Source organism: Ovis canadensis, chromosome 1 (assembly GCF_042477335.2).
Source record: "Ovis canadensis isolate MfBH-ARS-UI-01 breed Bighorn chromosome 1, ARS-UI_OviCan_v2, whole genome shotgun sequence".
NCBI classification, from domain to species: Eukaryota; Metazoa; Chordata; class Mammalia; order Artiodactyla; family Bovidae; genus Ovis; species Ovis canadensis.
In genome coordinates this window covers 200,275,098-200,286,261 of record NC_091245.1, presented here as the reverse complement: position 1 = coordinate 200,286,261, position 11,164 = coordinate 200,275,098, and positions in this window count along the sequence as shown.

Genomic DNA, 11,164 nt, shown 5'->3' with positions numbered 1-11,164 from the left:
TTTTTTTCCTTTTTTTTTTTTTTTCTGAGCTGGACTCCCCCACAGTGAGGTGGCAGTTTAAATTTAAAAAGATTAAATAACTCATAAACTTCATCTCAACCTACTTAATTTCCTAGGATTCCTGGCCTGAACACTAGGCAGTTTTGTAAATATACAACAACCTGAGATCACGGGAGGATTTAAAGCTATTTTGCAGCAGTTAATAAAGTGGGAAAAGACCAGGACTTGGGCTCAGAAGATCCAAAGTTGTCTTGGCTTGAACATAATTTGTGAGTTTGGTCAAAATTCTTCCTTTTTCCAGATCTCAATTTACCTGTGTTTATCTGAGGAGATTGATTATTATATTGATCAGGACTCTTTTAGAAGCAAATGTCAGAAATTCAAGTCAAAGTGCATAAAGAAAATAAGACAATTATCAGTGCACTTAACTGAAAAGTCCAGAGTTACAGCTAGGTCTAGGTCTGGCTAGATCTAGGGCCTGGAATTATGCTGTCCGGCTGTTTTTCTACATACTGCCCCCAACCTACTTCACAGAGTTGGCTTTTGTGTTCGTTTATTTTTGGCTCTAGACTTTTCTCTTTTAATCTAGCAACTTCTAAAGAAAGAGGTTTTCCTTTCCTAATAATAATTACAGTAAAAGAATGGAGTCTCTTTAGTCCACTTGGTTTGTGTGCTCTGCCTTAAACAAACCACAATTTATTGGTTTAATTAAGTTGATTACTCAAATAATTATTATTTGAACTTTACAACGAGACAGTTACTATGGGGTTTTAAATAAAACATTTTATCTGTGATAAAATGTGAACAATCTTAAAATATATAAATACCCTGCCTCCATAAATAGAGTGGGACAAAGCAGGACAAAGAAAGAGAGTGATAGGGTCTATTTTGCATATAGTGATCAGACAGGTCTTTTCTGATATGGTGATATTTGTGATTCTTCTGGGAAAAAAGTGATGCTGGGAGAAAACAAATCAAGAAACTTACTGTACTCTGGGAACAGCAAAAGGGCTAGGGTGGTTGGAGGTGGATGATTTAGGAGGAAAGTGGCAGTATGAGGATAGGAAGGTATTGCCAGGTTTTATTCTTAGTTAGACATTCTGGAAGACTGATAACAGTAGAAAGACAAGAGAATTATCCAACTTATATCTTCAAAGGATCACTCCTGTTACTATTTTGAGAATAAACTCTGGTACACAATACTGGAATGTAGGGACCATTTGGGACTATTTTGAGAATAAACTCTGGTACACAGGACTGGAATGTAGGGACTTACTAGTTTTGGTAGAAGATGATTGTGATTTAAGCTACAGCAGCAGGTGGAAAGAAATGGTAGCATTCAGGATGAATTTTGAAGGTAACAGAGTTCACTGATGGATTTAAAAAATCTTTCTTGATTGAGAGACCAAGAATCATGAATATTATTCATCAGACTCGCCCATCTTCCTTGGCACGTAATGTAGGTATGAGATTGGATATACTTCTTTAAGTGATTCTTGAATATTTTTCTATATTCTATCATAATGTTCATAATGATATTTACAACTCTGTTACAGATATGGAATATATTGTTGTTTCTCTGCCCCACTGGGAGTGGGCAGTAGGGCAGATTATTTGAACCACACCTACTTAGAGTCATGTAGGATATTCTCTGAAACTAGACATCGTGCTGTTACTAAGGGAGAGCAGATGTTGGACACACACACAGAAACCACAGACGATTTCTAGTATAAAAGATGTTTACTACAAACTTTTCTTAAACTCTAGTGCTTATACCATATCTTTCCAATAATTCTCAGAAAAAAGTTTTAATTTTTATTGATAGTGCAGCATTTACCCAAATTCCTGAATCTGAAATTTGAATCCTCGCATGTGCCTCATCTCTGTTACACTTTCTCTTCTGCTTTGCTTCAAGTAAACTGAGTCACTTTCCATAACTTACACATTTTGTTCACTTCATTGTTTCCCCCCACACCTCTGTACACCCTTGTCTCTACTGGGAATGCCAGTGCTGCTTTTGTCCACCTGGTAGATTCTTGATTCCTCAATGTTTCCTGCTCTATCAACTTTTTCAGACTCTCTAGAGCTCCTCCCTCCTCTGGGCTCCCCTTAGCACTTCAATATCAATAGTTTCACCTCTATTATACATGGTCATATTAGGCACGTGCATCAGTTTCTCAAGGATATAGATCTCAGGTTGACACTGCTGAATCACAGTGGAAGGATCTGCTTTTACTAGATATTTTTAAATTGGCTCTTTAAAGTGATTTAGCAAGTTACTCTTTTAAATGAGGGTGAGAACCCCTTTGTTCGTATCCAAGCCAAATCTTGGCATGTAGATTTTAAGACTTTTTCCAATCCAATGAATATGAAATGAATGATTTTCCCCTTGAGTGGTCATTCAAGGTGCTTCTCACACACCTGATTTGTATCCTATTTGACTTATGTTTCTTTCTTTTTTTTAATTTTTATTTTTACTTTATTTTACTTTACAATACTGTATTGGTTTTGCCATACATTGACATGAATCCACCATGGGTGTACATGCATTCCCAAACATGAACCCGCCTCCCACCTCCCTCCCCATAACATCTCTCTGAGTCATCACCGTTCACCAGCCCCTATTTCTTTCTTACTTTATTTTTTCCATTATTTCTGTTTTTAAGGTCCCTGTGTATAGGCACTGCCCACCGGGGGCATCATTTATGCAAACTTCCATGGTTACAGTTTGGGTTTCTGCAAAACGTTGGCCTTGAGCAAAGACAATATTTTACTTATCTCTCTATAGCAGTTCTGTTTAGGTCAGAATTTGGCATAGACTAGGCGCTAAATAAATGTTGAATTGAGTAAAGAATAGTTTCACTGAACATTTCGGCAAAATTACTTTGCTTCCAACAAAATATGTGGTAATGTGACTGCATCTAGACATTATTTTTATTGTATCTATTTTTTTCTGTTTCATTTATTCATTTATTTTTAAGGCACATTATCAGAAAATGTGCCTGTCTGTATGATGTGTTGAGCTTTCCAGGTCACGCTAGTGGTAAAGGACCCACCTGCGATTGCAGGAGACATAGAGGTTTGATCCCTTGGTTGGGAAGATCCCCTGGAGTAGGTCAGGGCAACCCACTCCAGTATTCTTGCCTGAAGAATCCCATGGACAGAGTAGCCTGACAGGCTACAGTCCATAAAGTTGCACAATCAGACATAAATGAAGAGACTTATCATGCACACACGCATGATACATTATAATAACCTGCCTTCTTAATTCTATAATATGGAGTTCTCAATGTTGAGTCTGTATATTATTCTGGAAGACAAACACTGAGATTGGTTCATATATGAAATCAGAGACTCTACCCAATCAACTGTGTACTTGAAACGGTCAAGATTAAGATTTTCATTTTCCCGAAAGAATTATGCTTGAGGATCATAGTCCTTTACTGTTTTTTTTTTTTTTTTTTTTAGTATTTTTAGTTTACAAAGAACATTCATGTATATTTATGGATAGTGTATCCAATTGGATAGTGTATCTAATCCAAGTTTAGTGTATTGGATACACTAAAATGAAAAAGGTTAAAGGGGATTCATATTACTGAGCCTAAGAGATGTTAAAGATGCTTACTCCTTGGAAGGAGAGTTATGACCAACCTAGACAGCATATTAAAAAGCAGAGACATTACTTTGCCAACAAAGGTCCATCTAGTCAAGGCTATGGTTTTTCCAGTGGTCATGTATGGATGTGAGAGTTGGACTATAAAGAAAGCTGAGAGCCGAAGAATTGATGCTTTTGAACTGTGGTGCTGGAGAAGACTCTTGAGAGTCCCTTGGCCTGCAAGGAGATCCAACCAGTCCATTCTGAAGGAGATCAGTCCCGGGTGTTCACTGGAAGGACTGCTGTGAAGCTGAAGCTCCAATACTTTGGCCACCTGATGTGAAGAGCTGACTCATTTGAAAAGACCCTGATGCTAGGAAAGATTGAGGGCAGGAGGAGAAGGGGACGACAGAGGATGAGATGGTTGGATGGCATCACCGACTCAATGGACATGAGTTTGAGTGGACTCTGGGAGTTGGTGATGGACAGGGAGGCCTGGAGTGCTGCAGTTCACGGGGTTACAAAGAGTCAGATACGACTGAGTGACTGAACTGGACTGAACTGAAGAGATGTTAGCAATCTGGTCAGAGTAATGTAGTTAATGAGGCATGCAAAATCTGGTTTTCATGGGCAGCAGTGTGCCTATCTGTGAAAACAAATATCTTGACTTCACTGGTTGCTGGATGTGACCATAGAAACATCACTTTATCCAGTGAGACATAAAAACGGAAATTGGCAAGGATTTATTTGTTTTATAGCATATTTCTTTATTATCTTTTCTAACACACTATTTGCTACAATCCAAAGAATACATATGCAATATATGTAAGTTTTAAGGAATAATAATTATGTAATGAAACCACTCACTATGTAATTCAAAGATTAGAGTATAACCAACAACCTCCAATTACCTGTAAGTTCTGCATCTATCCTACTGCTTGTCTTCTTCCAGAAGTAACATTATATTGAATATTGTGTTTATCATTTCTGGTTTTCTTTTTCCATAGTTTTCTCTCTTAGATACAGTGCCTTAACAATATACTATAGTTTTCTTAGCTTTGATTTTTATAAAAATAATGTTATGCTTAATGTGTTTTTCTGAGACTTTCACTCAAAATCATTTCTTAAAACGTTCATTTTATGTGTAACTATATTCTATTAATTTTACAGTCATGAGATATTCCAGTGTGTGAATATACCAGATTATTTACCATTCCCCTACCAACAGACGTTTGAAATGATTCCATTGTTCTCAGTTGTTTTCCTTGTATGTGTGTAAGTTTCTCCAGTAGTGAATTTTTATATAAATTTGGATGTCTATAGGATAATGCATGATTTCAAAATTTTTTGGAGAAATTGACAGAAACCTGCCACCATTGATCCACATTCCCTTCAACACTGGTATTATTAGACCTCTTAAATGTCGCCAATCTAGGAAATATGGTTGGGTCTAAATCTGCATTTTTATTAATTTTATTAACAATCTTTTATTATTAAGGTCATTAATAAGATTAAGCATATTTTCATACTTTTAATGACTGTAATATTTATCTTTTTGAAACAACTTAGCCTGATTTTTGCTTATTTTTCTATTTCTATTAGGTTGTAGTTTTTGATTGATTTATTGGGGTTCTTTTTATATTCTGGATATTAAATCCTTGCTTATTATGTACTACATGGTGGTTATCTCCTCCCCGTTATAGATTGTCTTTTCATATTTTTATTATGTCTTTGATGAACAGATATTCTTCATTTTAAAGTAGTTATATACATCCTTTTTAAAAAATATGGTTTGTTTTTGTTTTATCTAATAAGAAAAATTGCCGTAATTCATCCCTCCATGTGGATACACAGTTTCTCCACAACATATTATTAAAGAATCTCTCATTTCTTCACTAATCGGCTATACCTCCATGTCTTATATCACAGTTCCGTTTTTTGTAAGCTTGGACTCTGTTGGACTATTCATCCCATTATTCCCATCCCACTAGTCAGTTGCTCCATGTAGTGGGGATTTCTGAGAAAGTTTTAGTTTTCTAATATTCTTGCTATTGTTTCTCCTTTCTGATTTCTCCCTGTTTTTCTTCTTCATCTGTGTATGTTGAATATGGTAATAAGGATGAAAGAAAAGAGTCATTCTTGAAGCCATAAAGTAGCTATGAGAATGGAAGCCACATGCTAAGAATGAAAAAAAGACAGAATATGCATGGTTATTTGGCTGTATTACATATTCCTCATGCCATCCTTGGATTATCTACTTCTGGATGACTTGTTACATGAGATGAGCAAAACTCTATTTGGTTAACTCTCTGTATTTTTATGTGAAATCCAGGAGGTGCACTATTTATATTTCTCTTCAAATAGGAATTTGCCCTAGTGGAAACAGTTTGCCAACAGCTTTCAGCTGCAGTGCGTTGGGATCTGCTGCTTCCTTCCAGTTGAAGCCACACTCTTGCTGGACAGCTCTCAGATGAAGACTAAGTGCAGCAGGGGTACTAGAGCCTGGCTGTTTCTGCCCAATTCAAGACTCTTCTACGGACTTCCTTTAAACCACAGCTCCCCAAGGGTTGGCTCCAAGGCTTTCTCAAAGCTACACAGCAGATTGAGGCTTTTCCTACAGAATTTCCCCTTAATGCTCCTCTTTCATAGGTGTTAGACCAGCCTGTGTTGACTAGTTATGGTCCATGGACTAAATTTGGACCACAGCCTTTTCTTCTTTTTTTAAATCTCTATGGTCTATAAGCAAAGAATAGTTTTTGCATTGTAGACAGTTAAAAAAAAGAAAAAAACAAGGAAGAATATGTGACAAAGACTATATGTATCCCATAAAGCCTAAGATATTTACTATTTGGATCTTTATAGAAAGATTGCCTGCCCCTGTAAAGACTTTCCTGTCTTTTCCTGCTTTCTTTACCCTTTCTAACAGGAATTCGATCTCTTGCAATTCTAACTCCATCTTGACATCTTGCTCCCCAGAATACTTACACTGAAACAATTAGTCTTTGCTACTACATGAAATTATTAAAATGTAATCATTAAAAAGATTAGTAAAGGGCAAAATTGGGACTAAAATCCAGGACAGTCCTATGATTCTAATACACTAGACTTCCACGAGGATACTTTTAAGAATACTAGAATGAAATATTTGGAAGGTAATAACAGATTCAATAATAGGTAAAATAGATTTGGTTTCTACTTTTATTGACTTTTAAACCTAGTGATTATAGGTATCAACTTAAGTGTCTAAAGTTAGGGGCATATTTTCAACTTGTTAAGTCATATGAAAATAATGATTGATCACACTCTTCTTTTTAAAGTCCTTTCTTCATTTTAGAGTTCCACACCCCTGCCTTCTCCCACTGCCTTCTGATCATCTCTACTTGAATGTGCAATAGGCATCATAATCTTAACATGTCCAAAAGAAAACTTCTGATATTCTCTTCCAAATCTGCTCTCCTGCAGCCTCCCATCTCTGGTTTTTAGCAGCTCCATCCTATCAATTGCCCAGGCCAAAAATCTTGGAGTCATTCTTAACTCTGATTTAAACTTGCATCTCATATTCAGTCAATTAGCAAAACCAGCTGGCTCTACTTTCAAATATTATCCAGATTATAATCACTTCTTACTACACGGCTATCACTAAGCCATATCTTGCAGGATTATTGGTAATAACTTTCTATCTGAAATCATGCTTTTCTCCTTACCCTCCTTATTCTCAACACAATAGAAAAAAAAGATACATCTTATTTTAGATCTCATGTCTTCTCTGCTCGAAACCTAACATCATCCTTTCCTTTTATTTAATGACAGATGAAGTCCTTACAGTAGTCCACCATGCCCTATAGTTTAAATTCCCCTTCCCTTCAAGCCTTCGTCTCCTATCAGTCTCTTCCTAGCTTAAAGCATTCAGACTACACTGGTGTCCTTACCCTTTCATCCCTGGTAGCTCAATTGGTAAAGAATTTGCCTGGGTTCAATCCCTGGGTTGGGAAGATCCCCTTGAGGAGGGCATGGCAACCCACCCCAGTATTTTTTCCTGGAGAATCCCCATGGACAGAGGAGCCTGGCCAGCTGCAGTCCATGGGGTCACAAAGAGTTGGAAACAACTGCGTGAGTAAGAACAGCACCACCTTAGAGCATTCAAATGGAAAGGTCTTTCCCCTATATAATTGATATTTTTCTTATTCTTCTATATATTGTTTCTGAAAAATAACCTTTTCATTGAGGACTTCCATGACTTTAATTATTTTATTTCAAAAAAGATTTATTGGAGTATAGTTGCTTTACAATGTTGTGCTTCTGCTATATAGAAAAGTGAATCATCCGTACATATACATATGTCCCCTCTTTTAGATTTCCTTCCCATTTAGGTCACCATGGAGCATTGAATAGAGCTCCTTGTCCTATACAGTAGGCTCCCATTACTTTTCTATTTTACACATAGTAGTAAACATACCAGTAGTGAGTAGCATGGCAACCCACCCCAGTATTCTTGCCTGGAGAATCCTATGGACAGAGGAGCCTGATGGGCTACAGTCCATAGGGTTGCAAAGAGTCGGACACAACTGCAGGGACTTAGCACTGTGTACACATGTCAATCCCAATCTTCCAATTCATTCCACCTCCTCTTCCTCCCTTGGTGTCCATAAGTTTGTTCTCTACATCTGTGTTTCTAATTCAGTTTTGCAAATAAGTTGATCTGTTTCATTTTTATAAATTCCACACATAAGTGATATTATACAGTATCTGTATTTCTCTTTCTGACTTATTTCACTCCGGCTGGCAGTCTCTAGGTCTACGCATGTCTCTGAAAATGGCGCTGGTTTGTTCCTTTTAATGACTGAGGGATAATCCACTGTATGTATGTATCACATCTTCTTCATCCATTCCTCTATTGATGAGATTTTTAGGTTACTTCCATGTTCTGGCTATTGTAACTAGTGCTACAGTGAACACTGGGGTGCATGTGTCCCTTTGAATTATGGTTTTCTCTGGGTATATGCCTAGAGTGGGATTGCTGGGCTATATGGTAGTTCTATTTTTAGTTTTTTGAGGAACCTCCATACTGTTCTCCACAAAGGCTGTTCCGACATACATTCCCATCAACAGTATAGGAGTGTTCCCTTCTTTCCACACCCTCTTCAGCATTTATTTATAGACTTTTTGATCAGAGTCATTCTGACCAGTGTGAGGTGATACCTGACTGTGGTTTTGATTTGCATTTCTCTAATAATTAGTGATGTTGAGCATATTTTCTTGTGTGTGTTGGCCATCTGTATGTCTTCTTTGGAGAAATTTCTATTAAGGTCTTGTCCATTTATTCATTGGGTTGTTTGTTTTTCTGATATTAAGCTGCATGAGCCCTCTGAATATTTGTAACACTTGTCCAAGCTTCCCAGTTCTTGCCAACTTTAGTTTTGATCTATATAGTTTATTACCATTTCTTATACCATATCTTTAGCATGTTTATCTTATTGTCTGTATTCCCCGTATAGAATGTAACTTCTAGAAGTGAAGGGGTTTTTTTTTTTTTTTGTCTATTTTATTCATGGTTGGTTACATTGTACAAATACAGGTCCACTGTTTCTTTTGTGGCAGAAAATACTTGGCTTCTTAAAATGATTATCAGAATGAGTGAATGAATGTTTATGAACTCTGAATGGTAACAGTATATTACCATACACTTGAATGGAAGAAGAAAAAGAAATCAAAATTATTTTTACTTTGTGATACTATGAAAACAGTGAAAAGATAACAACCTCCAAAGCTTATCTTTGGGAAAGAAAATATGATTAGAGAAGATTGCATCAAATTATTAATAATTTTGCTTTTGAGTAGTACAGCACAGTATGGCTATTACAATATTTAAGATAATTATTTCTACCTTTCTATATTTTTCTACTTTATTATTAGTATTAGTTTGAATTTTATTATCTGGAGAAATAAATATTGTGGTAAAAATAATCCTCAAAAATAAATTCCTTTGTCCTTACTCTATCAGAGGTCATTTTTCTACTTGTATTCCACTCTCAACTAGAAGGAAATGTTCTCTGCTATCCCGATCCTTGTTTCGGATGTCTGCTTGTTTCAGATCTCTCTTAGGTTATTGGATTTTTTTTTAAATTAAGCAGCATCAGTAGCTACCTGAGGAAACCACAACATTAATGGAAACAGGAAACTTAATGGACAAAATGATTAAAAGAAGAAAACGCCCCTTTGGGAGAAGAAAGTACTCTAGTTCAGGACATCTCATTGTCTGGCCTTATTAAACTTGCACTAATTCTCTCACCAGAACAAACAAAAAACATCTAGAATCATGAAATAGAACCATGACCTGAGAGAAAAGGTAAATGAAAAACATTGTCGTCTACTAAGTGCCTGGATATGTGTTTACACAGAAAATTTTTTTAGCACACTTGGCCTTGAGAGATAACATAGCCCAGTGGTTTGCAATTCAGAATGTGCATTGGAATCCCCTGGGAAACTCATACCTAATACAATTTTATCAGAAATTCGGATTCCCTTAATCTGGATTTAAGTCCTTGGAAATTGGAGGTTTCAAAAACCTCCAATGGTCAAAAGCTTCCATGTTGTTATGGACAAGAACCACTGAGTGGGGCCAAGCTCTTCCTTTAACAAATGAAAAAATAGCGAATAGAGATCTCTATAGCTCACTGGGGCTGATCATTGGCAGAACCAGTGCTAGATTTCAAGTTCATTTTTCTTCCCACTTAACACTTTTCACCCTGCTGGGGCCTAGGAAAGAGTCTTATTTATTTCCTATACCCTTTAGCCTTGTCTGCATTTAATGGCACTAGTCTATGGTAGGTGTTTAATAAATATTAGTTGAATAAATCCATAGCTCTTGCTAATTACTGCTACTGGCCATATGGGAAAAACCTTTGGAAGATGAATACTCAAAATACCATGAGTTCCCCAGAGTTTCAGAGCACTGAGAATGTTTCTCATTGTGTTTTTAAATCCAACAAGCTGTCCCTACATAGCCCTGGAAACTGCAGTGACTTGTGCCAGTTTCCATGGTACCAGCTAATTGTAGAGATTTTAGGGCAGCTTGGGGATACCTAAGGATATATCTGGGGTTGTAAAGGAGACCACAGAAATCTTACACCTGAGCCAAACTCAAAAAGAAGGAAAAAAAAAATCCATTACCAGAGTTTACTAGGACCAACAGCAGGCTTTCAAATGTGGGAATATGGGGATGGCATGGAGTTTTTCCTGGACTTGGACACAGATCCACATAGAAAGTACTAGTTGATGAGGAGAGACAGCTTGGTTTGCAGGACAGTGGCATCCAGAAGGAGGAGCCTACACAGAGGTGGTGTCTACTTGGTATGGTTGACAACCCAGCTTTTCTGTTCAGAGTTCTTATCAGCACTTAGGGATTTTATTTCCTCTCAAATTTCGTGGGCCTGGACTCACCCAGGAGAAGATGTCAGTTCTGTAGAAAGAGTGGAGACCTGGCACATCTGAGTAATTTAAAGAGACGGACAATAGTCTTCATCTCTCACCCTGAAGGCTAATGTCCCCATAGAGCTTCACATAGAGCTC